Source organism: Gekko japonicus, unplaced genomic scaffold (genome assembly GCF_001447785.1).
Source record: "Gekko japonicus isolate JY-2015 unplaced genomic scaffold, Gekko_japonicus_V1.1 scaffold3776, whole genome shotgun sequence".
Taxonomy (NCBI): Eukaryota; Metazoa; Chordata; class Lepidosauria; order Squamata; family Gekkonidae; genus Gekko; species Gekko japonicus.
This window is the reverse complement of record NW_015165351.1, coordinates 91,621-118,294: the sequence shown is the minus strand read 5'-3', so window position 1 is coordinate 118,294 and position 26,674 is coordinate 91,621. Positions and strand designations below refer to the sequence as shown.

General features: G+C 50.8%; 7 non-coding genes across 7 annotated transcripts; all 7 read right to left on the bottom strand.

The window, feature by feature from the left end:
* Positions 1-18,441: 18,441 nt before the first annotated feature.
* TRNAA-GGC lies at positions 18,442-18,513 on the bottom strand. Its single transcript has one exon. It is a non-coding gene; the product is annotated as a tRNA-Ala (tRNA).
* Positions 18,514-18,580: 67 nt separating this feature from the next.
* TRNAA-GGC lies at positions 18,581-18,652 on the bottom strand. The gene has a single exon. It is a non-coding gene; the product is annotated as a tRNA-Ala (tRNA).
* A 67-nt stretch (positions 18,653-18,719) lies between these two features.
* Positions 18,720-18,791, bottom strand: TRNAA-GGC. The gene has a single exon. It is a non-coding gene; the product is annotated as a tRNA-Ala (tRNA).
* A 67-nt stretch (positions 18,792-18,858) lies between these two features.
* TRNAA-GGC lies at positions 18,859-18,930 on the bottom strand. Its single transcript has one exon. It is a non-coding gene; the product is annotated as a tRNA-Ala (tRNA).
* A 67-nt stretch (positions 18,931-18,997) lies between these two features.
* Positions 18,998-19,069, bottom strand: TRNAA-GGC. The gene has a single exon. It is a non-coding gene; the product is annotated as a tRNA-Ala (tRNA).
* A 67-nt stretch (positions 19,070-19,136) lies between these two features.
* TRNAA-GGC lies at positions 19,137-19,208 on the bottom strand. Its single transcript has one exon. It is a non-coding gene; the product is annotated as a tRNA-Ala (tRNA).
* A 67-nt stretch (positions 19,209-19,275) lies between these two features.
* TRNAA-GGC lies at positions 19,276-19,347 on the bottom strand. Its single transcript has one exon. It is a non-coding gene; the product is annotated as a tRNA-Ala (tRNA).
* Positions 19,348-26,674: the final 7,327 nt, after the last annotated feature.

Sequence of the window (26,674 nt, the reverse complement as noted above, 5' to 3'; positions counted from 1 at the left end):
GGACAGCGCTGACTCTTCGGCTTGGAAACGGAGAGGAGCACTGCCCCTAGAGTTGGATTCGGCTAGCTTTCGAGCAAAGGAAACCTTTACCTTTAATGAAAAACAACCAGTTAATTCTATATAGTGACTGTTATTAATATATCTTTAGAATCAATGAATGTGTCAACTTGAAGGTAACATTGAATGTGAGATTCCTATATAGGGTAAGATGGATTTACTTGTCAACTTTTATTCTCACTTTATTTTATAGAGACTGATAAACCAATGTAATATAGTGTAATTTCAATGTAATATCACTGGAATTCTGTGTTTATAGATTTGTTCCTGAGGAAAGACCAGAGGTCTGAAACACTTAAATATCTGGAATAAGTGTTGAAAGAGAGATTGGATTTGGAGCAGACTGCTTTTGGTGTAGTGGTTTGGTGTAGCCAGTTTGGTGTAGTGGTTTGGTGTAGCTAGTTTGGTGTAGCCAGTTTGGTGTAACCAGGGAGAACCAGGTTTGATTCCCCACTCCTCCACTCGCACCTGCTGGATGACCTTGGGCAAGCCATGGTTCTGACAAGAGCTGTCCTTGAAAAACAGCCATTTCTGTCACAGCTCTCTCAGCCCCACCTACCTCACAGGGTGTCTGTTGTGGGGAGGGGAAGGGAAAGGAGTTTGTAAGCCGCTCTGAGACACCTTTGAGTTGTGAAGGGCGGGGTATAAATCTAATCTCTTCTCTTCTTCTTCTTCTTTTGAGAATACAAGCCTGTTAGAAGGATATTGACTGAGAGAGTTTGGAGCAGACTGCTATGTGTAATTTGATCGACCTTTGTAATTTTTCTATGAAGGAATAAGTCGTTGTTTTTCATGACCAGACACTAAACGATGTTCTGGCTTTAATCTAATCTCTTTTGTCATCGCAGTATTCTCTGGGCATCTAGCACACGTCTGTAGCAATGCTCCCTCTAAGCTGTGGAGTCTTGTGAGCAAAAATTCTACTTTGTGAGCAGCTGGCATTAAAGTTGTGAGCGAGCAATTTGGCTGCTGCATAAATCAGTTTGCTCCGGAGCCCTCCTTCCTGAGCTAGGACAAAAATGTGTGAGCCGGAGGCTAAAAATCTGTGAGCCTAGCTCACAGTTTAGGGGGAACTATGGTCTGTATATATTTTGTTCATACCAGACCATCTTCAGCAGTGCCAGGAATTCTTTTCAAAGACTCTTTGCAAAGATGCTTGCTTTCCCCTTGTAATCTACTTCTGTTATCCCTTGGTGGCCGAAAGTGCGGTCAAGACACAGCCGACTCATGGTGACCCCACATGGTTATCAAGGCCAGAGACAAACAGTGTTATCGAGGGGAGAGACAAACAGAGGTGGAATGTAATGGTTGCAGGGTAGTAAAGGGATCACAATGCAAGAATGCTTCTGTCCCATGCGGGGAGGTCACCCGAACGTGGGTGGGATAGCATGCCTTCTCCTGGCGGCCCCTCCCCCGCTGTTTGAGGAAATGTGCAAAAAAGATCTCACTTGGACGGGGGGGTGGAATCATTAATGAAATGCCCTCTTTCTGTTTTAATTCAGAAGAAGCTCAGAAGAGCCCCACTAGATCAGACCAGTGGTCCATCTAGTCCAGCATCCAGTCCCACTCGGTGGCCAGCCAGTTCCTCCGGAGGGCCAAGAACAGGGCAGAGAGGCCGAGGCCTTCCCCTGAGAAGAACACCAGAAGAGCCCTGCTGGGTCAGACCAGGGAGGGTCCCTCTAGTCCAGCCTCCCGTCTCACACAGGGGCCAGCCAGTTCCTCTGGAGGGCCAACAGCAGGGCATGGAGGCCGAGGCCTTCCCCTAATAAAAACCTCAGGATAACCCTGCTGGATCAGGCCAGGGGTCCATCTAGTCCAGCCTCCTGTCTCACACAGTGGCCAGCCAGTTCCCCTGGAGGGCCAACAACATGGCAGTGAGGCCGAGGCCTTCCCCTGATAAGAACCTCAGAAGAGCCCTGCTGGATCAGACCAGGGAGGGTCCATCCAGTCCAGCCTCCTGTCTCATACAGTGGCCAGTCATTCCCTCTGGAGGGCCAACTACAGGGCAGAGAGGCCGAGGCCTTCCCCTGAGAAGAACATAAGAGGAGCCCTGCTGGGTCAGACCAGGGAGGGTCCATCTAGTCCAGCATCCTGTCTCACACAGGGGCCAGCCAGTTCCTCTGGAGGGCCAACAACAGGGCATGGAGGCCGAGGCCTTCCCCTGAGAAGAACACCAGAAGAGCCCTGCCTGGGTCAGACCAGGGAGGGTCCATCCAGTCCAGCATCCTGTCTCACACAGGGGCCAACCAGTTCCTCTGGAGGGCCAACAGCAGGGCAGAGAGGCCGAGGCCTTCCCCTGATAAGAACCTCAGAAGAGCCCTGCTGGGTCAGACCAGGGAGGGTCCATCCAGTCCTGCCTCCCGTCTCACACAGGGGCCAGCCAGTTACTCTGGAGGGTCAACAACAGGGCAGAGAGGCCAAGGCCTTCCCCTGATAAGAACCTCAGACGAGCCCTGCTGGATCAGGCCAGGGAGGGTCCATCTTGTCCAGCCTCCTGTATCACAAAGTGGCCATCCAGTTCCTCTACAGGGCCAACAACAGGGCACAGAGGCTGAGACCTTCCCCTGATATTGCCTCCTGGCTCTGGAATTCAAAGGATGCGTCCCTCAGCCACCACGGCTAGTAGCCACTGATAGTCCTCTCCATGAATCTGTCAAATCCCCTGTTCTAGCTGCCTGTGCCTGTGGCCCATCCCTACATCCTCTGGCAGCCAACTCCACGTTTCATTACTCGCCGTGTCAGCTCAGCCATAGAACTGCCATCCCATGTCTGGTGCATCAAAGGGACACTAAACGGACACTGAAGCCGATGTGGACATTTCCATCCTAACCAATCTCTGCGGGGCAGGGGGAACGGACAACGTTGGAAATTGCTCTTCTGCTTATCACGTTGCAACAGAAGGGCACTTCAGAAGTCCCTCGTGTTCCCCCCCCTCCAGGTCACATGATATCGGCGGATGAATAAGCACCAATTATGCCTTCACATGACTCCTTGGGATGTGCTCTGCCTCATTTCCAGTCATTATCCTGTCTCTTGTTGTTCTTTCGCCATCCGCCACAATTAAGCCTGTTTGTGTTTGTGTGTGTGTGTTTTTTTTCCATTCCGAAGATCATTTCCCACTCTGGAGGTTCTGACTTAAACCTGCAGAAACCACAGCACAGGCAAAACTAAATAAATATTCCAAACCTTCTCTGCTAACAGACTCGATCCGTCGGTGATTATGGACCCGGCCCAGCTGGCGTAAACTGGAGAAGGCACAATAAAGGAGATGGGAGCTGGCTGACTTATGCCGGTCTAAGACAATGAGTCTTGCCCTCTGGACCTTTCTGTGGAGACAGAAGTCTGGGAACGGCCTGCTGGATTAGACCAAATGGCCGTTTGACTCCCATCAGTGGCTGTCGATATAGTTTTGGGAAAGGTGCCGAAAAGGGCAACTGAAATGATGAAGGGGGTGGAATACCTTCCCTGCGAAGAAAGGTTAAGAACATAAAAACATAAGAGAAGCCAATGTTGGATCAGGCCAGTGGCCCATCCAGTCCAACACTCTGTGTCACACAGTGGCCAAAAATACCAGGTGCCCTCAAGAGGTCCAGCAGTGGGGCCAGGACATTAGAGGCCCTCCCACTGTTGCCCCCCCAAGCACCAAGAATACAGAGCATCCCTTGCCCCAGAGCGAGACTTCCTCTTTATACCTTGTGGCTAATAGCCACTGATGGATCTCTGCTCCATATGTTTATCCATAAGAACATAAGAGAAGCCAGTGTCGGATCAGGCCAATGGCCCATCCAGTCCAACACTCTGTGTCACACAGTGGCCAAAAACACCAGGTGCCATCAGGAGGTCCAGCAGTGGGGCCAGGGCACTCGGAGCGCTCCCACTGTTGCCCCCCCCCAAGCACCGAGAATACAGAGCATCACTTGCCCCAGCCTGTGAGTCCCTATCTATACCTTGTGGCTAATGGCCACTGATGGACCTCTGCTCCATATGTTTATCCAGTTCCCTCTTGAAGCTGTCCATGCTTGTAACCGCCACCACCTCCTGAGGTTAAAGAGGTTAGGGCTCTTTAACGTGGAGAAACAACGATCCAGGGATGACATTACAGAGGTTTGCAAAATTATGCATGGGATAGAGGAGGTAGAGAAAGAAGTACTTTCCTTCCTTTCTCACAATATCAGAACTCATGGGCACTCAATGAAATTAAAGAGCAGTAGGTTTTGTTGTTCAGTCGCACAGTCGAGTCCGACTCTTTGCAACCCCATGGACCACATCATGCCAGGCCTTCCTGTCTTCCGTCGTGCTCCGGAGTTTGCTTAATTTCATGTTGCATCGATGACACTGTCTGACCATCTCATCCTTGGCCATCCCCATCTTCTTTGACCTTCAGTCTTTCCCAGCATCAGGGTCGTCTTCTCCAGGGAGTGCTCCCTTCTCATTGGGTGGCCAAAGTATTTGAGCTTCAGCTTCAGTCTCTGGCCTTCCAGGGAACAGTCAGGGTGGATTTCTTTTAGGATTGACTGATTTGATCTTCTTGCAGTCCAAGGGACTCTCAAGAGTCTTCTCCAGCACCATAGTTCAAAAGAATTTGTTTTTCGGCGCTCGGCCTTCCTTATAGTCAAACTCTCGCAGCCATACATAACTACTGGGAATACCAACGCTTTGACCATACGGACTTTTGTTGGCAGGGTGATGTCTCTACTTTTTATTATGCTGTCTAGGTTCGCCATCGCTTTCCTCCCAAGGAGCAGGCGTCTTTTAATTTCCCGGCTGCAGTCACCGTCTGCAGTGAACTTGGATCCCAGGAACGTGAAGTTTGTCACTACTTCCACAACTTCCCCTTCTGTTTGCCAAGGAGTGATGGGGCCGGATGCCATGATCTTAGTTTTTTGGATGTTGAGCTTCAAGCCCACTTTTGCGCTCTCCTCTTTTACCCTGAGCAAGAGGCTCTTTAGGTCCTCTTCACTTTCTGCCATTAGAGTGGTCTCGTCTGCATATCTGAGGTTGTTGATGTTCCCCCCGCCAATCTCAATTGCAGCTTGTGATTCATCCAGGCCGGCATTTCGCATGACGTACTCTGCATATCAATTAAATAAGCAGTAGTTTTAGAACAGATAAAAGCACCAGTTTGGGCACCCCTGATATATGCCTTTGAACATGTAGGTTTTCTTTCTTTCATGGTGGCAAAGGCCAGAGACAAGCCAATCTTCTCTAAACCCATTGAATCCTTTAAAAATGCATTACAATGAATAGCAACCTCAATCTTTCTTGGCAATAAATTCCAAAACATCATCCGCATGTGCTGATGCAGAAAAGGGTTTTTTTTTGGGGGGGTGGACAGGTGGAATCTAAGTCCCCCTAATCCCTACTTCTCCAGTTGAACAGAACCCAGCTGGGCAGGGTAGGTATGGTGGAGAAATCATGAATGGGATACAACTGGGCCCCTGCAGGTAGATCTCACTCATCCCTGGCCAGTGTGAGGGCCAGTCTGGTGTAGTGATTTGAGAGAGCCAGTTTGGTGTCGTGGTTAAGCGCGCGGATTCTAATCTGGGAGGACCGGGTTTGATTCCCCACTCCTCCACTTGCAGCTGCTGGATGACCTTGGGCAAGGCACAGTTCTATCAGAGCTGTCCTTGAAAAAAAAACAGTTTCTGTCAGAGTTCTCTCAGCCCTGCCTACTTCACAGGGTGTCTGTTGTGGGGAGGGGAAGGGAAAGGAGACTGTAAGACGCTCTGAGACTCCGAGTGAAAGGCGAGGTATAAATCCAATCTCCTCCTTCTCCTCCTCCTCCTCCTCCACCTCGCAGTGGCCGAATTGCTCGCTCACAACTTTAATGCCAGTAGCTCACAAGACTCCACTGCTTAGAGGGAGGATGACCAGCGAGCTGAAATCCTTTCAACAGGAGAGGCTGAGGGCGCCGGACCTGGGTTCTTCTGGATGCCAAGGAGGCGTGCTGTTTTGCTGAACCTACCAGAACGTGACGGAGTGCTGAATGTTGTTCCTATCGATTGGAAAACAAGCCGCAGACTCTTGGACTGCTGGACCTTTCCCGGTCCGTTAATAGGCTTTATCGCCAGCCCTTTGCACAGAATCAAAATCCAGTGTGTGTGTGGGGGGGGAGTCAAAGAGGGCATGTCTGCCCGGTTCACTCCCGGACGGGATCAGCACTTTCCAGAGGTCAGGGAGATTAAAAGATGCCAAGAACCGTCAGGTCAGCAAAAGCGGGTGGGCCGCTGTGCCAAGTCACAAACCCGTGGCTCTCTGCCAGCCCCAGATCGTAAAGACAAGCTCCAGACCTGAGATGCTGGAAGCCAGATTGGGAGGGCACAGAGGGGAATCTCTTGTGACATCGTTTTCCTGAGTCTTCTGCCCCAGGGACTTCTGGGATAGGAAGTGGTCATGGGAAGTTGACCCATACTCTGCCATCCGAGGGCTACATCTGGGTCACAAAAATGAGGAACCTCTGGGTAACAAAAAATGAGGAACACGCATACCGGATGGGGGATACACTTCTGGGCAGCCGTGTGTATGAACAGGATCTCGGGTTATGGGTGGGCCGTAAATTGAATATGAGCCGCCGGTGTGATGCGGCGACAAAAAAGGCGAATGCGATCTTGGGGTGTATCAACAGAGGCATAACGTCCAAATTGCAAGATGTCATACTCCTGCTGTACACTGCTTTGATTAGGCCGCGCCTGGAGTGTTGTGTGCAGTTCTGGAGGCCTCACTTCAAAAAGGAGGTGGACGGGTGCAGAGGAGAGCGGCGAGGAGGATCGGGGGCCTGGAGACTGAGCTCTACAAGGAAAGGCTGAGGGACTTGGGAAGGTTCAGTCTGGAGAAGAGGAGGTTGAAGGGGGACATGATGTGACTGCGAAGAAAGCGAAGGCAATCTGAGGATGCATCAACAGAAGCATTGGGTCCAGATCACGGGAGGTGGTAGTTCCGCTCTATTCTGCTATGGTCAGGCCTCACCTGGAGTCCTGTGTCCAGTTTGGGGCACCACATTTTAGGAAGGATGTTGACAAGCATGTCCAAAAGAGGGCAACCAGGATGGTGAGAGGGTTGGAATCCAAGTCTTACGAGGAAAGGCTGAAACAGTTGGGGTGTTTAGCCTGGGAAAGAGAAGGCTTAGAGGGGACATGATTGCAGTCTTCAAGTATTTGAAGGGTTGTCGTGTAGAAGATGGAGCGGATCTATTCTCTCTCGCTCCGAATTGCAAGGCTAGATCTAATGGGTGGAAATTACAAGGGAGTCATTACCGGCTCAATATCAGGAGAAACTTCCTAACTGTAAGAGTGGTTGAGCAGTGGAGCAGACCGCCTCAGGAGGTGGTGGATGCTCCTTCGCTGGACGTTTTCAAGTGGTGGCTGGACGACCATCTTTCGGGTATGTCGTAGGGCTATCTTTCGGCTCTGCTCCTGCAGAGTGCTGGGGGTTGGACTAGATGACCTGCAAGGTCCCTTCCAACTCGTAACATTCTATGATTGCTCCGTTGAAGTATCTGAAGGGCTGTCTGTTGGGTGATAGTGAGATATTGAAAAATGGTATTTAGCAGAGATAAGATCGTCCAGCAGAGCCAGAGTAAAATAATTCAGACTGAGAGTCCACGTGTGATTAAAATACGAAGTTTTTACTAAATTCTAGCATGGGGAAGGGTAACTGGGATGAAAATAACAACAGAGCATAATCAGCTACATTCTTACTCTACAAAGACAAAACTAGAAGAGAGAGACTATGGCTGCTCTTCTTCTTCTTCAGAAGACCAAACAAAGACCGGAAGAGAAGCCATAAAATGCTAATACACCTTGACACTTTAGTCCCAATCAAATCCCTAGATCAGGGAGAAAATTCCCCGGGCTTTCTACATCTAAAGAACATTGGTTACATGAGAAACATGTGACTTCCTGTGAGTAACATAAACATTTAACCCTAGATATACTGAGTGTTTTCAACTTGTAATACCCAACGCTGTCCCTAATCAAGGGCGGGGAGGTACCGGCTGGATATTCTGAATTTTTAAAAATAGTATTAGTAAATGTAGTTTAGCAGTGGAATCAGCTGCCTGGGGAGATGGTGAGCTCCCCCTGATTGGCAGCCTTCAAGCGGCAGCTGGACAAACAACTCTCAAAGATGCTTTAGACTGATTGTGCATTGAGGGGGGTGTCCCCTTCCTACTCTATATGATCTTAAAACTGGAATGACGTGCATCAGTGGTAGAGCATCTGCTTGGCATGCGGAAGGTCCCAGGTCCAGTCTCTGGCATCTCCAGGTGAAAAGGACCAGGCACGAGGTGACGGGAAAGACCTATGCCTGAGACCCTGGAGAGCTGTCGAGAGGGGCTGTGGCTCACTGGTAGAGTGTCTGCTTGGCATGCAGAAGGTCCCAGGTTCAATCCCCGGCATATCCACCTGAAAGGACCAGGCAGTAGGTGATGGGAAAGACCTCTGCCTGAGACCCCGGAGAGCTGTAGAGAGGGGCTGTGGCTGTGGCTCAGTGGCAGAGCCTCTGCTTGGCAGGCAGGAGGTCCCAGGTTCAATCCCCAGCATCTCCAGTTAAAGGACCAGGCAGGAGGTGATGGGAAAGACCTCAGCCTGAGACCCTGGAGAGCTATAAAGAGGGACTGTGGCTCAGTGGCAGAGCCTCTGCTTGGCAGGCAGGAGGTCCCAGGTTCAATCCCCAGCATCTCCAGTTAAAGGACCAGGCAGGAGGTGATGGGAAAGACCTCAGCCTGAGACCCTGGAGAGCTATAAAGAGGGACTGTGGCTCAGTGGCAGAGCCTCTGCTTGGCAGGCAGGAGGTCCCAGGTTCAATCCCCAGCATCTCCAGTTAAAGGACCAGGCAGGAGGTGATGGGAAAGACCTCAGCCTGAGACCCTGGAGAGCTATAAAGAGGGACTGTGGCTCAGTGGCAGAGCCTCTGCTTGGCAGGCAGGAGGTCCCAGGTTCAATCCCCAGCATCTCCAGTTAAAGGACCAGGCAGGAGGTGATGGGAAAGACCTCAGCCTGAGACCCTGGAGAGCTATAAAGAGGGACTGTGGCTCAGTGGCAGAGCCTCTGCTTGGCATGCAGAAGGTCCCAGGTTCAATCCCCGGTATCTCCAGTTAAAAGGACCAGGCAGTAGGTGAGGGGAAGGACCTCCGCCTGAGACCCTGGAGAGCTCTAAAGAGGGGCTGTGGCTCAGTGGCAGAGCCTCTGACTGGCATGCAGAAGATCCCAGATTCAATCCCCGGCATCTCCAGTTAAAAAGGCTCAGGTAGGAAGTGACGGGAAAAACCTCCAGGCCTGAGACCCTGGAGAGCTGCTGCCGGCCTGAGTAGACAATACCGAGCTTGACAGACCAAGAGTCTCATTCACTATAAGACGGTTTTACGTGTCCGTGTCACAGCAAGATGGGATACATGCAATGGGGCCATGGCTCAGTGCTAGAGCCTCCGCTTGGCATGCAGAAGGTCCCAGGTTCGATTCCCGGCATCTCTAGTTAAAGGACCAGGCAGGAGGTGATGAGGAAGACCTCCGCCTGTGACCCCGGAGAGCCCCTGCCAGTCTGCGTAGACAGTAGTAGAAGAAGAAGAGATTGGATTTATACCCCGCCCTTCACTACCCAAAGGAGTCTCAGAGCGGCTTACAAACGCCTTTCCCTTCCCCTCCCCACAACAGACACCCTGTGAGGTCGGCGGGGCCAAGAGAGCTCTGAGAGAACTGCCCTTGAGAGAACAGCTCTTTTTTTAATATTTAAAGTTTTTTAATGAATTTAAGTAAATCGTACAGCCAAAATACATCAATAAGTAAACTTCACTTTTTTGTATCCATACATTATAACAAAGTGTGTTCAGAATACATAGAGAAATATTGAAGAGAATGTAACTAGAACAATATATAGCAAATTAGAAATGACTAGATTTCTCAGTGTATTTTCAAGAGCATTCTATCATAGTGAGAGTCAGTAGGTCTTCTAGAAGTGTTGGACGTCTCAGTTATCAGATAAGCCACTCTGCTAGTGAAAAGGTATGTTGATAAAGACCCAGTCAGCGTTTACAATATGAATTTTGGAGAGAACAGCTCTGAGAGAACTTGTGACTGGCCCAAGGTCATCCAGCAGACGCGAGTGGAGGAGTGGGGAATCAAACCCGGCTCTCCCAGATTAGAGTCCGCGCACTTAACCACGGCACCAAACTGGCTCTCACTTTGAGTACTGACTTTGAGGAGACCGGTGGTATAAGGCAGCTTCATGAGGAGTCTTAGGAGCTGGACGGTTCCCATGTGGAGTCCAGTAGCTTGCTTACAACCTGGACACCTCTGAATCATTGGGCGCGTGACACAGAAAAGGCATTCAGATTTGCTTCCACCCCACGGTGCATTCCCCATAAAATGCTCGTCACTGGACGTGCTGCCCTCTAGTGGCCGTTAAGTCAATAGCAATCGTAGCTATGTTTGGGTCCCCGGGAGTCCCAGACGACCACGAATAGTTTCCCCGCTGCCCTCCATAGATCATCCTCTCTGGCTAGGCATGGCCGCCACGTACAGTGGGAACAATGATCGCCCGCGCATTGCTCGCAAGAACAGCCCATGAGGTAACAGCTTTTAAATCTCTCGCTGGCGCTGACGCCACTCCGGTGGGCTCCGTGCCAGGACCTTAGACCCGTGTAATTCCATGCCCAGTGAGTGAACTCAGAAGGTGTTTGGGGGATTCTAGACTGACACGAGGGAGGAAATGCTTCACTCCGCCACAGATGTTTCGGCAGCGATAGCCGAGCGCAGCAGCAGACGCAGCTCGGGAGAAGGCAGCCGGCTCAGTTTAAGGTATCGGCTGTTGCGTACAAAGCCCTTCACGGCCTCAGAGCCCCGTAGCTGCAAGCCGTCTCTTCCCCACCCCCCCATGAGTAGCCATGACAGATTCGCTCATGGGAGCAGGGCCTTCCGTAGGTGCCAACCCACAAGTGGGCAAAATCGACAGTCGCCTGTACCCGTGCCTTCTCCGCTGTGGCCCCCATCTTATGGAACGGCCTACCTGAGAAGGTCAGGGAGACTCCCGCTTTCCTGGCATTCCACAAACTGTGCAAAGTGGAGATAAATCCAAGTGGGCCGCCATGTTGGTTGGAAGCAATAGAACGGGTTTGAGTCTAGAGCGCCAGTTTGGTGTCGTGGTGAAGTGCGCGGACTCTAATCTGGGAGAACCGGGTCTGATTCCCCACTCCTCCACTTGCAGCTGCTGGATGACCTTGGGCAAGCCGTAGTTCTGATAAGAGCTGTTCTTGAAAAAGAGCAGTTTCTGTCAGAGCTCTCTCAGCCCGACCTACCTCACAGGGTGTCTGTTGTGGGGAGGGGAAGGGAAAGGAGTTTGTAAGCTGCTCTGAGACTCCTTTGGGTAGTGACGGGCGGGCTATAAATCCAATGTCCTCTTCTTCTTCTTCTCAGTGGCACCTTTGACCGACAAAGTTGAATTCTGGCTATAAGCTTCCGTGTCCATGCACGCTCCTCCCGATACATTGATTCAGGTGTGTTGCCATGTTGGTCTGAAGCAATAGACCAAAGTTTGAGTCCAGGGGCACCTTAAAGACCAAGTTTGGTGTAGTGGTGAAGTACGCGGGCTCTAATCTGGGAGAACCGGGTTTGATTCCCCATGCCTCCACTTGCAGCTGCTGGATGACCTTGGGCAAGCCACAGTTCTGACAAGAGCTTTCCTTGAAAGGGCAGTTCTCGAAAGAACTTTCTTTGCCCTACCGACCTCACAGGGTGTCGGTTGTGGGGAGGGGAAGGGAAAGGAGATTGTAAACTGCTCTGAGACTCCAAGTGAAGGGCAGGATATAAATCCAATCTCCTCCTCCTCCTCCTCTTCCTCCTCTTCTTCTTAGTTCAATTCTGGGTATAAGCTTTCATGTGCATGCATATTTCTTCAGATATATGTTGATTCAGGTAGGTAGCCATGTTCGTCTGAAGCAACAGAACAAAGTTTGAGTCTGGGTATAAGCTTTCATGGGCATGAACACTTCTTCAGACACATTGAAACGAGACTTCCTCAACTACTACATATATGTAGAGAGAGGATGAAGGGGTTACCTATATGTAATGGTTGAGGAAGTCTGTTCCAATGTATCTGAAGAAGTGTGCATGCACACGGAAGCTTATACCCAGAATTAAACTTTGTTGGTCTAAAAGGTGCCGCTGGACTCAAACTTTATGCAAAATGGAATTGTTCACGAGGGTTTTTCCACACAGCCTGGTCCTTTTACCTGGAGATGCTGGAGAATTGAACCTGGGACCTTCTGCACGCCAAGCAGACACTCTGCCACTGAGCCACAGCCCCTCTTTACAGCTCTCCAGGGTCTCAGGCGGAGGTCTTTCCCATCACCTCCTGCCTGGTTCTTTTTAACTGGAGATGCCGGGGATTGAACCTGGGACCTTCTGCATGCCAAGCAGATGCTCTTCCACTGAGCCATGGCCCCTCTTTATAGCTCTTCAGGGTCTCAGGCGGAGGTCTTTCACACCACCCACTGCCTGGTCCTTTTAACTGGAGATGCCGGGGATTGAACCTGAGACCTTCTGCATGCCAGGCAGATGCTCTGTCACAAAGCCAGACCCCTCTTTACTGTTCTCCAGGGTATCAGGCTGAGGGGTCTTTCCCATCACCTCCAGCCCGGTCCTTTTTAACTGGAGATGCCGGGGATTGAACCTGGGACCTCCTGCATGCCAAGCAGATGCTCTTCCCCTGAGCCACAGCCCCTCTTTACAGCTCTCCAGGGTCTCAGCCCCTCCCCATTAACCACTTTAGATTGTCCTCCTAGCAGAGGGGGATAGAGCAGGTTGTCACTGGGGGAGTCTGGTGGAGGAGGTAGCTGTGAGTTTCCCACACTGTGCAGGGGGTTGGACTAGATGGCCCTCGGGGGTCCCTTCCATCTCTATGTTCATGTGTTTCGGTTAGGAAGAGGACAAATGCGCATGGCCGGGGAAGCAGCGTATTTTTCTTAACAACTGTTCTAATGTGCGAGTGGCATTATTTTTTTTTTACTACCGTCGTTATGAATGTTGGAACGTTTTTATGCTGGGCTTATGAGAAAGAAACTAAGAGAAATGGCACGAAGCTGGGTGGGATTGCTAATTCTGAAGACAGCAGAGTCAGGATTCAAAATGATCTAGATAGGCTGGAGCAGTGGGCGGAGACGAATAAGATGAATTTCAGTAGAGAGAAGTGCAAAGTCCTACACTTGGGTACAAAAAACCAAAAGGCACAGATATAGAATGGGAGGGACTTGGCTTGACAGCAGCACATGTGAAAGGGATCTGGGTGTTCTATTTGATCACAAGCTAAACATGAGCCTGCAGTGCGATGCGGCTGCGAAGATCAAGATCCTAGTGCCGCAGGACGGAGTGAGCTCACGTCTCTGGCCCCAGCCAACTTTGCAGTTTGAAAGCAAGAAATTGCAAGTAGGTAAATAGGTACTGCTTCGGTGGGAAGGTAACAGCGTTCTGTGCGCCTCGGCGTCTAGTCATGCCGGCCCACATGACCACAGAAATGTCTTTGGACAGCGCTGGCTCATCGGCTTGGAAACGGAGATGAGCACCGCAACTGGCTTTCGAGCATGGGAAACCTTTACCTTTACCTACAGTTTGAGGCTCAGAGCGACTTACAATCTCCTTCCCTTTCCCCTCCCCACAACAGACACCCTGTGAGGAAGGTGGGGCTGAGAGAGCTCTTCCAAGAACTGCCCGTGAGAGAACAGGTCTGAAGGAACTTGTACCTGACCCAAGGTCACACCAGCAGCTGCATGTGGAGGAGTGGCAAATCAAACCCGGTTCTCCCAGATTAGAGTCCGCGCTCCCAAACACTACACCAAACTGGCTCTAACGAAAAATGTGATCAGGTATTCGCTTTTGTGAGTCACTGCTCACCTGCAGTGACTCACAGAAGCTGATACCCTATAACAGTGATGGCGAACCTTTTAGAGACCAAGTGCCCAAACTGCGACCCAAAACCCACTTATTGATCGCAAAGTGGCAACACGGCAATTTAACCTGAATGCTGAGGTTTTACTTTAGAAAAAACAACTCATATGTTAACGTAAGATGATCCAAACAAAGTAAGGAAAGCAATCCCAAGTGCTTTCATTTACTTAAAATTATTTGGCAGAGAATTCGACACTTCAATGATGGCCTGGGCCTGGCTGGGGCGATGGCCCGCGTGCCCACAGAGGGGGCTCTGAGTGCCGCCTCTGGCCCCCGTGCCATAGGTTCGCCACCACTGCCCTGTAACAAATGTTGTTAGTCTTTAAGGTGTTCCTGGACGCTCTCGCTCTTTTCCATGGCCTCAGATTGGTCCTTTTAGCTTCTAGGGAGAGTCCCGGCTCGATCGGAGCTAGAACCCACTTCAACCGACACCGATCTCAATCTGACGCGTGCCAATTTGTGGCGCTCTCCTGTTTGCTCCCCGCATCCTGCTCCGGGGAGCATCGGCGACGAGGCTGACGAGCCCTGAGTGGAGACGTCATCGCCCGGCTCTCTGAATTACACTGTGGGTTTCACGCGCCCTTTTCGCACAGTGATGTCCTTGTTGCAGGCAGATACTGCAGCGTGCGCGTACACACACAGCCCCAGTTCCTTCCACGTCTCTGTTGGCACCGTCAACGGTTCTCCTCTCCTCCCGGGTGCTGCAGCCGAAATTTTTGGAATAGCTCAAGGGGCAGGCCGGTGGGGGGGCGAGGGGGCGTGCAGGCTAAAACGGGGAGCCCCGCGACAGAACAGCAAGGCGGGAGGGGGAACAGAAGTTCCCCCCATCAGATGCCTGCCTGCCTGCTTCCAAGCTACGCTGGCCGACTGGAGCCTGTTTAGAGAAGGCGGCCCGTGAATGAAGACATTAATCAAAGTTATGGGCCTCGAGACTCGGGTCAGATACCTGTGGTTTCGGGGCATGCCAGAAAAGTAAAAATCGCACTCCGGGTCATAAAAACCAGAGGCTGCTGATTCAAGTTCCGCCCGGCCCCGTTTCCAGGGGGCCAGGTGAAGGGGTTACGCATCAGCTGCTGAAAACACAGGCCAAATGCCTCGGCGGGAGGCGGGGATCTGGCTGTGCTACCGGGAAGGCTTGGGGCTGGGGCCTTCCCCTCCCTCCGGCACCCCTGCCGGGCTCATGCCTTGCAAAAGGCCTGGAAATACAGAGGGGGAGTTGTGCTAGTCGGTCCGTAGAGGAGAAAAGAGCCAGAGTCCAGGAGCATAGAATCCTGGAACCATAGTGTTGGAAGGGACCCCTCAGGGTCATCTAGTCCAACCCCCTGCACAAGGCAGGGAATTCACAAACACCTCCCCCTCCACACCCGCAGTGACCACTGTCCCACACCCAGAAGATGACAAAAAGCCCTCCAGGATTGCTTCCTGACCCCAAAGAGGCAATCGGCATTTCCCTGGGCTTGTAAGAAAGGGCCACAAGAACTAAGCACTGAGGCAACCTGCCCCGCCCTCATGGTCTGCTAAGTTCACAGAATCCTGGAAACTGTTCTTTGGATTGGATTGTGGGTTTCACAGAAACAGAGAACCACAGAGTCGGAAGAGGCCATACAGGCCATCTAGTCCAACCCCCTGCTCAATGCAGGATCAGCCTAGAGCAGTGATGGCGAACCTTTTAGAGACCGCGTGCCCAAACTGCGACCCAAAACCCGCTTATTTATCGCAAAGTGCCAACACGGCCATTTAACCTGAATACGGAGGTTTTACTTTACAAAAAACAACTCATCCATTAACTTAAGATGATCCAAACAAAGTAAGGGAAGCAATCCCAAATGCTTTCATTGACTTAAAATTATTTGGCAGAGAATGCGACGCTTTAATGATGGTCTGGGCCTGGCTGGGGCGATGGCACGCGTGCCCACAGAGAGGGCTCTGAGTGCCGCCTCTGGCCCCCGTGCCATAGGTTCGCCACCACTGGCCTAGAGCATCCCTGACAAGGGTTTGTCCAGCCACTGTTTAAAGACTCCCAGGAAGGGGGAGCTCACCACCTCCCGAGGCAGCTGATTCCACTGAGACCACCTCTCTCTCATGATCTGCCTAAGTTCAATTCTTTGAAGTGAGCAGTGACTCACGGAAGCTTCTCCCCTGCCACAATTGCGTTAGTCTCGAAGGTGCTGCTGGACTCTGGCTCTTTTTGACTGGAAATACAGGGGGTTTTGTATCAGCGGCAGGGGCCATTTCCTGCAGGGCTGAGAGAGCTCTTTCGAGGACTGCTCTTGAGAGAACAGCTCTGACAGAACGATGCCTTGCCCAAGGTCATCCAGCAGCTGCAAGTGGAGGAGTGGGGAATCAAACCTGCGCACTTAGCCATTACACCAAACTGGCTCTCAAAGAGAGATAAATATGGACAAACACGACCCAATCAGAAAATAAGTATAAAGACAACTTGTCGTGAGAGTCTGACCCACAAATCAAGCAGTCACCCAGACTTGCAAAGAAAAAGCTTCCTATGTATTACAATCTAAAGCACTACAACATCGTTAATAAATCATAAGAAAATCCTTGTGCATAGGTACATAATCAACGTCGTCTCCGGATTATATAACAACGTTTCAATAATGGATCTTCCTCAGGAGATATTAGGGTAGTACAAAAGCTCTCTGTATTCATCAAGTGCTTGACAACAAGTCATAAGGAATACTACATTCAAATAGGATGCTGGTCTCAATAAATGTTCAGGCTCAAATATGCTGCTAAGGGATCCATTTAGAAAACAAATCAGCCAGTATCACAATGCCCCTGTATAAATCGATGGTGCAGCCTCATTTGCAGTACTGCGTACAGTTCTGGTCACCCCACCTCAAAAAGGATATTATAGCACTGGGAAAAGTGCAGAAAAGGGCAACTAGAATGACAAAAAGGATGGAACACTTTCCCTATGAAGAAAGGTTAAAGCGCTTGAGGCTCTTTCGCTTGGAGAAACGACGGCTGGGGGGGGGGACATGATCGAGGTTTATAAGATTACGCGTGGGACAGAGCAGGTCGAGAAAGAAGTCCTTTTCTCCCTTTCTCACAATACAAGAGGTTGAGGGCACTCCATGAAACTGCTGAGCGGTCGGGTTAGAACAGATAAAAGGAAGTCCTTCTTCACCCAAAGAGTGATTAACACATGGAATTCACTGCCACAGGAGGTGCTGGAGGCGGCTACAAGCATGGACGGTTTCAAGAGGGAATTAGAAAAAGTGTAGATAGGAACTTTCAGTCTGGGGCAAGGGATGCTCTGTATTCTTGGTGCTGGGGGGGGGGCAACAGTGGGAGGGCTTCGAGTGTCCCGGCCCCACTGCTGGACCTCCTGATGGCACCTGGTATTATTGGCCACTGTGTGACCAGAGTGTTGAACTGGATGGGCCATTGGCCTGATCCAACATTGCCTTCTCTTATGTTCTTATGGACAAACATATGGAGCAGAGATCCATCAGTGGCTATGAGCCACAAGGTATAGGTAGGAACTCTGGGGCAAGGGATGCTCTGTATTCTTGGTGCTTGGGGGGGGGGGCAACAGTGGGAGGGCTTCTAGTGTCCTGGCCCCACTGCTGGACCTCCTGATGGCACCTGGTATTTTTGGCCACTGTGTGACACAGAGTGTTGGACTGGATGGGCCATTGGCCTGATCCAACATTGGCTTCTCTTATGTTCTTACGTTCTTAAGGCCTTATTTGTCCTGTCTTCCTTGGGGCGTCTCCGTACTGACCTCCATCTAGCCCTCGCTGGGCAGGGGAGAATCCTAAAAAGGGATGGGCTTTGGGTGCCTCCTGTGAGAAGCGGAATCTCAGTTCTGACAAAGGAAACGTTTGCGGATGACAGGCCTTTGGTAGAGGGAACTGTGCGGCTGCCAGCGGGCTGCACTTCTGCATTTCAGGGACGGAGCGGGAGAGCCGGGTAGTCAAAGTCGATTGCTTCCTGGAGCTGAATAATTTCGCTTTCCAGCCGGTCACTCTGCGTTTGCTCGGCAGCCGCTGATGGCCCGCAAATAGCACTGTGTAATTGCAGTTTTTTTAAAAAAATTCTTCCTGAGCCTGGCTTCCGTTTTGTATATCGTTAAAGCGCAGTCTGGAGCGGGTGGCTGGGCCGTGGGGCTTACCGTTTTCAGTGGGGGGGGCGGGCGGGGAGATCTTTCTGGAATTCCAGGTGCTGGGAGGGAAGGGAAGATAAGAATAAAAGGATCGATTTGTTCGAAGCCCTTTGAGCATCTTGAAAAATAAAAATCCACCTTTTAAATCTGGATCGGGCCCCGGGGCTGCGCCAGTAAGGGCAAGCAGGAAACATATGAAGCTGCCTTATGCTGAATCAGACTCTTGGTCTATTTACGTCAGTCTTGCCTATTCGGACGGGCAGCAGCTCTCCAGGGTCTCAGGCGGAGGTCTTTCCCATCACCTCCTGCCTGGTCCTTTTTAACTGGAGATGCCAGGGATTGAACCTGGGACCTCCTGCATGCCAGGCAGAGGCTCTACCACTGAGCCACAGCCCCTCTTTACAGCTCTCCAGGGTCTCAGGCGGAGGTCTTTCCCATCACCTCCTGCCTGGTCCTTTTTAACTGGAGATGCCAGGGATTGAACCTGGGACCTCCTGCATGCCAGGCAGAGGCTCTACCACTGAGCCACAGCCCCTCTTTACAGCTCTCCAGGGTCTCAGGCGGAGGTCTTTCCCATCACCTCCTGCCTGGTCCTTTTTAACTGGAGATGCCAGGGATTGAACCTGGGACCTCCTGCATGCCAGGCAGAGGCTCTACCACTGAGCCACAGCCCCTCTTTACAGCTCTCCAGGGTCTCAGGCGGAGGTCTTTCCCATCACCTCCTGCCTGGTCCTTTTTAACTGGAGATGCCAGGGATTGAACCTGGGACCTCCTGCATGCCAGGCAGAGGCTCTACCACTGAGCCACAGCCCCTCTTTACAGCTCTCCAGGGTCTCAGGCGGAGGTCTTTCCCATCACCTCCTGCCTGGTCCTTTTTAACTGGAGATGCCAGGGATTGAACCTGGGACCTCCTGCATGCCAGGCAGAGGCTCTACCACTGAGCCACAGCCCCTCTTTACAGCTCTCCAGGGTCTCAGGCGGAGGTCTTTCCCATCACCTCCTGCCTGGTCCTTTTTAACTGGAGATGCCAGGGATTGAACCTGGGACCTCCTGCATGCCAGGCAGAGGCTCTACCACTGAGCCACAGCCCCTCTTTACAGCTCTCCAGGGTCTCAGGCGGAGGTCTTTCCCATCACCTCCTGCCTGGTCCTTTTTAACTGGAGATGCCAGGGATTGAACCTGGGACCTCCTGCATGCCAGGCAGAGGCTCTACCACTGAGCCACAGCCCCTCTTTACAGCTCTCCAGGGTCTCAGGCGGAGGTCTTTCACACCACCCACTGCCTGATCCTTTTAACTGGAGGTTCCTGGGGTTGAAGCGGTGACCTTCTGCATGCCAAGGACTTCTAGACCACAGCCCCTTCCCAAAGGGTATTGTCACTTTGCATTGGGATAAAGAAGGCCTCTGTGTGGGCCTGGCTCACCAATTAGGACCTTCTTCTGATTTGCATGTGGACTCTTGAGGGACTCAGGGGTCTATCTTTTTGGTTCGATCTCTTGCAGGAGTTGAGTTACCTCCGGGGTCCCCAATGTCTTGACTGGGGGTGCCGTGGCACTTGCCGACACCTTTACTGGCACCCGCCAAGTGTTTTCAGGAAGTGGGTGGGGCTTTTGCCCAGCACAAGGATCTTCATTGCCTGACTGAAGATACAAACATAGACCACTTCAAGAGGGGACTGGAGAAACATCTGGAGCAGAGGTCCATCAGTAGCCTCAATGTATAGATGGAAGACTCTGTCTGGGGCAAGGGATGCTCTGTATTCATGGTGCTTCGGGTGGGCAAGAGTGGGAAGGCTTCAGGAGTTCTGGCCCCACTGGTGGACCTCCTGATGGCCCCTGGGTTTGGGCCACTGTGTGACACAGAGTGTTGGACTGGATGGGCCATCGGCCTGTTTGGTGTAGTGGTTAAGTGCGCGGACTCTAATCTGGGAGAACCAGGTTTGATTCCCCACTCCTCCACTTGCACCTGGCTGGATGACCTTGGGCAAGCCATAGTTCTGATAAGAGCTGTTCTCTCAAAGACAGCTCTGGAAAGAGCTCTCTCAGCCCCACCTACCTCACAGGGTGTCTGTGGTGGGGAGGGGAAGGGAAAGGAGTTTGTAAGCCGCTCTGAGACACCTTTGGGTAGTGAAGGGCAGGGTATAAATCCAATATCCTCCTCCTCCTCTTCTTCTCTCATGTTCTCATGTCTGGGGAAGTAATACTGTGTCTTCTTGGTGTTTGGGGGGGGAGCAACAGTTGGAGTGCTTCAGGAGTTCTGGCCCTGCTCGTGGACCTCCTGATGGCCCCTGGGTTTTGGCCACTGTGTGACACAGAGTGTTGGACTGGATGGGCCACACTGGCCTAATACAACATGGCTTCACTTATGTTCTTATGTCTGGGGCAGTGATGCTCTGTATCCTTGGTGCTTGGGGGGGGCAAGAGTGGGACGGCTTCAGGAGTTCTGGTCCCACTGGTGGACCTCCTGATGGCCCCTGGGTTTGGGCCACTGTATGACACAGAGTGTTGGACTGGATGGGCCACACAGGTCTAATCCAACATGGCTTCTCTTATGTTCTCTGTATTCTGGGTGCTTGGGGGGGGCAGTGATGTCTTCTCTTACGTTCTTATGTCTGGGGGAGTGATGCTCTGTCTTCTTGGTGCTTGGGGGGGCAACATTGGGAGGGCTTCAGGAGTTCTGGCCCCACTGGTAGACCTCCTGATGGCCCCTGGGTTTTGGCCACTGTGTGACACAGACTAGATAGGCCACACTGGCCTAATCCAACATGGCTTCTCTTATGTTCTGATGTAGGCAGTGTGTATGCAAGACGATGTGTTTCAACAAAACGTTCATTTAGAAGGCATTCTGCCAAACAGAGGTTTTGCCTCACGTACCAGACCATTACTATGGGAGTTTACTTATTTAATGTATTTATTTATTGGATTTTTATCATGCCCTTCTCTGCGTGCATGACCTCGCTCCCTGACTTTTTGTGCTTGGTTCTGCCTCTGGCGGCAGCCATTTTGTCTTGGAGCCCACCACCTGCTGTCAAAATCCCAGAGGTGCCCGCGGGTTGGGGACTCCTGGGTTACACCCTAAAGTTTGCAGCATCCCCAGATCTAAGCCATGTAGGGCCTAAACCCCAAACTGTGCTCAGAAACTTCATTGGTCAGGTGGGTGCCGAAGGCTCACAATTGCTGCAACGGCTGTAACCAGCGTTCCCTCTAAGATGAGTTAGTGTGAGCTAGCTCCCAGTTTTTTAGCCTCTGTCTCACACCTTTTTGTCTTTGCTCGGGAAGGAGGGCTCCAGAGCAAACTAATTGATGCAGTAGCTAGAGATGAGAAGGCCCAGAAAAAAACCGGAAAAATTAGGAGGAAAAACGTGGGGTTTTTTCCGTTTTTTTCCTGAAGCCTTTTTGGGGGGTTTTCAAGAAAAATTGGAAAAATTGAAAAAAGAAAAGAAAAAAAAATGATTAAGGAACGTTTTATTTTAACATGATGAATAAAAGGGGCTCCAGAGCAAACTAATTGATGCACTCGCTGGAGATTGATGCACTAGCTAGAGATGAGAAGGCCCGGAAAAAAACCGGAAAAATTAGGAGGAAAAACGTGGGTTTTTTTCTGTTTTTTTCCTGAAGCCTTTTTGGGTTTTTTTTTTGTTGAAAAATTGGAAAAATTGAAAAAAGAAAATAAAGTAAATTGATTATGGAACGTTTTATTTTAATATGATGAATAAAATATTGTAAGACAAGGTGTTCAAATATTTTCCAAATCATTTCTAAAATATTTATATATGGAATCAGATTGATCTAATTTCTGTGCACTGAGGACAAGCAAGTCCTAGGTTACAAACTGAACTCTCCAATGCAAGAACAAGATGCATTTCTTCCTTTAGGAGGTGCTATTGTCATGAGAAAAGAAAAAGGTTTCAGTTTTGTTTTTGCATCATAGTCATATCTTATGTTCCTAAAGTAACAGAATGACTTTCAATCTAGAAAAGACAAAAGTAATGCTAATGTCGCATTTTTTTTCAATTTTCCCGAAAATTTCCGTTTCCCCCCCAAAAAAACTGGGGGGGAAACCCCGGTTTTTTTCCCGAGCTTCAAAATTTCCGGAAATTTTACATCTCCAGCAGTAGCCGAATCGCTCGCTTACGACTTTAATGCCAGCAGCTCACAAAGTAGATTTTTTGCTCCCAAGACTCCACAGCTTAGAGGGAGCATTGCCTGTGACCTGTCTTCAAAGGAATCCCCCTCCAAGCGCTCAGTGCAGCAGTCTAACTTGGAGCATACGGATCCCCAGACATGCTTCGAGGAACATTGGGTCGACGGCCTATCCCTGTGGCGGCCTGCCCACACGTTGCCAGCAGTCGTAAAACGGGCTCTGTCAAGACCCACAGCTGTTTTCCCTCACCAGCCCGACCCGGCCCACCAGTGTTGTACAATCTGTTTATCTGCCTGGTTGCCTAGCTCCATGACCCACTACGCTCAGGGAGGCCCGAGAGCCGAAAACGGCCTTGCCGAATCCAGTAATGGCCCCAGGTTTTTCCGCCCACTAGGCGAGGATACATTCTCCCCCCCCCCACCGCCGTGGGGGGCGGGATGGGGGCGGCACTGGAGCCGCAGCGGGCCGGGCGAGGGGGCGAGCTGCAAATGCATGCGGGGGGCGGGATTGCTCGAGGGCAGGGGGCCTGTGCCAGGCTGCAAAAGGAGCTCCAAAGAGACCGCGGGGGCGGCAGAGGGCGAGCAGCACTTTCCCGTCGTCCCAGGCCGTTGCCCACACCTTTCCCCCCTGCCTCCTTCTCTGCGAAGAGGGGAGTCCCTTGCTGGGGATGAAGCAAGAAGCCAGCAAGGGAGGCTTCCTGTGCGGGGCGAGGAGGGGACGAGGCCGGCCAGAATGGCGCCCTCGTCGAGCCATCGCCCCAGGCGACGGTCTAAAATTTAACAATAACGGGCCGGCCCTGGCTGAATCCTGACCAGCCTCTCTGCCTCCAGGGAAAGCTATGTAGGATGCCAGCGAAGATATTCTGTCATGTCTCTAGTGTGGTATACTGCCTCAAGACATGGAGGTTCCATTGTAGCTGGCCACAGAGAAAGCAGGTGGGTCCCCATGTCGGTCTGCAGGTGAATTGCAAGATGTGAGTCCAGAAACGCCTTAATGACCGACAAAGTTTTTGCGAGGAAAAAACATGGGAAAAGTTTTATGATTGGTATAATGCAAATGTAATAGAAGACTAGGCAAGGACAGCGCAATGGACTTGAGAACACAGAAGATAGAAGAATGGAAAGTATTTGATATAGAGTTTTTATTAATTAAGTAATTGCATATAAGCATATAATGTAACTGCACTCTTTGTATATATGTTATGTGTAGTAAAGTGTCTGTCTGTAGTGTGTAGATTTGTTTGTTGTAGATTAAAAAAAATAATAAAAGTGTATCTATGGGTACTTTAAAAAGTAGCTATTAGCCTGTGACGTGCTTCTCCTGGGGGCTTGGGGGAAAACCACCGGTGGCCGTGGCGCCTGGCTTCCCTGCGGGGTAGGCGGGGCTGGGAGTCGGAGGTGATTCGCTAAAGGGAGCTGCAGAAGGACCTCAGACAGGCTGGGGACAGGGTTAATGGCACCCCTCAAGTCCCTCTGCCTTGTGCGCCGGATACTGCTGCTCCTCTCTCTAGCCATCACCTTCACAGTTTTGCTCCCTCGCACGCTGTTCCTCCCTAGTCCCTCCGAAGAGCTCCTCTTTTATTCCCACTCTCCCCTCCCGGTGCTGCCCCTCTTTCCCACCTCCCTTCCTCCCGATCCACTCCCGCCCCCATTTATATGCATGGACACTTCCCGGGCGTCCGGGGAGTGACCGCAGTCGAGCCGGCAGCGGTCCTGGCATCCCGGGGGCCGCGCCACCGCCCAGGTGCTCCGCCATGTTTGGTCTCAGCTTGCTCTTGCTGAGGCTGGAGCTAGGGCTCCTAGGGGTGGGGCGACGTGGCGCTCCTCATGAGGGTCTTGCCCTGCCAGCGTTATGACCTCCGCCTGAGCCACTGGGCGTCAAGTCGTTGTGCCGCATCTCCTTCGGGGGCTGCGGTGCCATCGCTCTTCTGTGTTTCTGCTGCTTTCAGGGTAAGTTGGGGCGCAGGTGCTTCTCCAGGGATGAGGGGTCTCGTCCCGGGACCAGGAAACCAGGACATAGCCATAGTGACTGAGGGGAACCTCCACATGCAGAGGCACTAAATCTCTGGATCCCAGAGCCAGGAGGCAACATTAGGGGAAGGTCTCGGCTTCTCTGCCATGTAGTTGGCCCTCTAGAGGAACTGGTTGGCAACTGTGTAAGGCAGGATGCTGGACTAGATGGACCAGTGGTCTGATCCAGCAGGGCTCGTCTGCTGGACCTCCGGATGGCACCTGGTACCTTTGGCCACTGTGTGACACAGAGTGTCGGACTGGATGGGCCATTGGCCTGATCCAACATTGGCTTCTCCTATGTTCTTATGTTCTTATGTCAGTTTGGTGTAGTGCTTAAGTGTGCAGACTCTAATCTGGGAGAACTGGGTTTGATTCCCCACTCCTCCACTTGCAACTGCTGGATGACCTTGGGCAAGCCATAGTTCTGACAAGAGGTGTCCTTGAAAGGGCAGTTCTGGAAAGAGCTCTCTCAGCCCCACCTGCCTCACAGGGTGTCTGTTGTGAGGAGGGGAAGGGAAAGGGGATTGTAAGCCACTCTGAGACTCCAAATGAAGGGTGGGGTATAAATCCAATCTCTTTCTCCTCCTCCCCTCCTCCTCCTCCTCCTTCACTGGAGTCTTCCCCGAATTCTCCTAATTTGTATTTCTACCTGCAGTTCGGCATTTGAAAAGACTTTTGCTTTGCCTTCGGGATCCCCTTCTGAAACAACAAAGGTACACAACAGGGGGAAATGACTCATTCTGGTTTTAAAGGCCATGACTCACATCGCAACTTGACAATGTCACACATCAGCTGTACCCCCGGGGGTGAAATGTTCCTTCTGTTCCCTTTGGCTTTTCTGCCAATCTCGACTCTTTCCGACCCATCTAAACTGTCTTGTCAACCTCTGTTCTTATGTTTATAGGCACAGGGAGATGGATGTTTCAATTGCGACTTGATCATGTGGTAGGGGTTGGCAAGGACATGGTTATTTACCTACCGGTGCTGCACATCACCTGGAAGGGAAAGGCTGTGTGGTGAGAAGTAACCAGCATTGGCTGGGCAGGGGGGCAGATGTGAGTCCAGAAACGCCTTAATGACCGACAAAGTTTTTGCGAGGAAAAAACATGGGAAAAGTTTTATGATTGGTATAATGCAAATGTAATAGAAGACTAGGCAAGGACAGCGCAATGGACTTGAGAACACAGAAGATAGAAGAATGGAAAGTATTTGATATAGAGTTTTTATTAATTAAGTAATTGCATATAAGCATATAATGTAACTGCACTCTTTGTATATATGTTATGTGTAGTAGAGGGTCTGTTTGTAGTGTGTAGATTTGTTTGTTGTAGATTTAAAAAATTAATAAAAGTGTTCCGATGGGTACTTAAAAGAAAAAAGTTTTTGCGAGGGATAAGCATTTGAGAGCCAAACCTCTCTTCTTCGGGTACTTGATAAAAGGAGCGTTGGTTTTCGAAAGCAAAAGCTTACAGTTATTTAATTCATTTTTATGTTGTCAAAGGCTTTTGCGGCCGGAGTGCATTAGCTGTTGCAGATTTTTCGGGCTGTCTGGCCGTGGTCTTGGCAGTGTAGGACCTGACATTTTGCCAGCAGCTGTGACTGGCATCCTCAGAGGTATAACACAGAAAGATGGAGGACTCTCTGTGTCCAGGTGAGAAGGGGAAAAAATGGTAGGCAGGTAATTTATATCTACTCAGGAAGGTGGGGTAGGGCTGAGTCATTCTCTTGGAGGAGTCTCCCGGGCTGTGAACATGCTAATGGAAGAGCTTTCCTGAGGAGATTCTTTTGCATATGGATTGGCTGTTGAAATTCTACTCTTAGCTGTAGTGCTATTGTAAGATGTAGAACATTTTGTGTTTTTCAGGACAGGAAACCATGCCCTATTTAGCAATTGAAATCCATAAACATAAACACAATTTCAACAGGAAAGAAGAGAGTTTAAAAATAAATAGGACATTGTTTCCTCTCCTGAAAAACACAAAAGGCTCTACAATAGCACTAAAGATAAGATTAGAATTTCAACAGCCAATCCATATGCAAAAGAACCTTCTCAGGAAAGCACCTCCATTAGCATGTTTCACATCCTGGGGAACTCCTATATGATAATGACTCAGCCCTACCCCACCTTCCTGAGTAGATATAAATACCATTTTTCTGCTGGCGAAACGTCAGGTCCTACAAGGCCAAGACCACAGCCAGACATCTACAACAACTAAATCATTTATACCTTGCCTTTCTCCCCAAAGTGGCTTCCATTATTCACCTTTTCTCCATTTGATCCTTGCAACTACCCTGTGAGGTAGGTCAGGCTGAGAGAATGTAACTGGCCCGAGGCCACCCGGCGAGCTTCCATGGCACGAGTGGAGATTCGAACCTGGCTCTCCCAGAAACTAGTCCGACGCT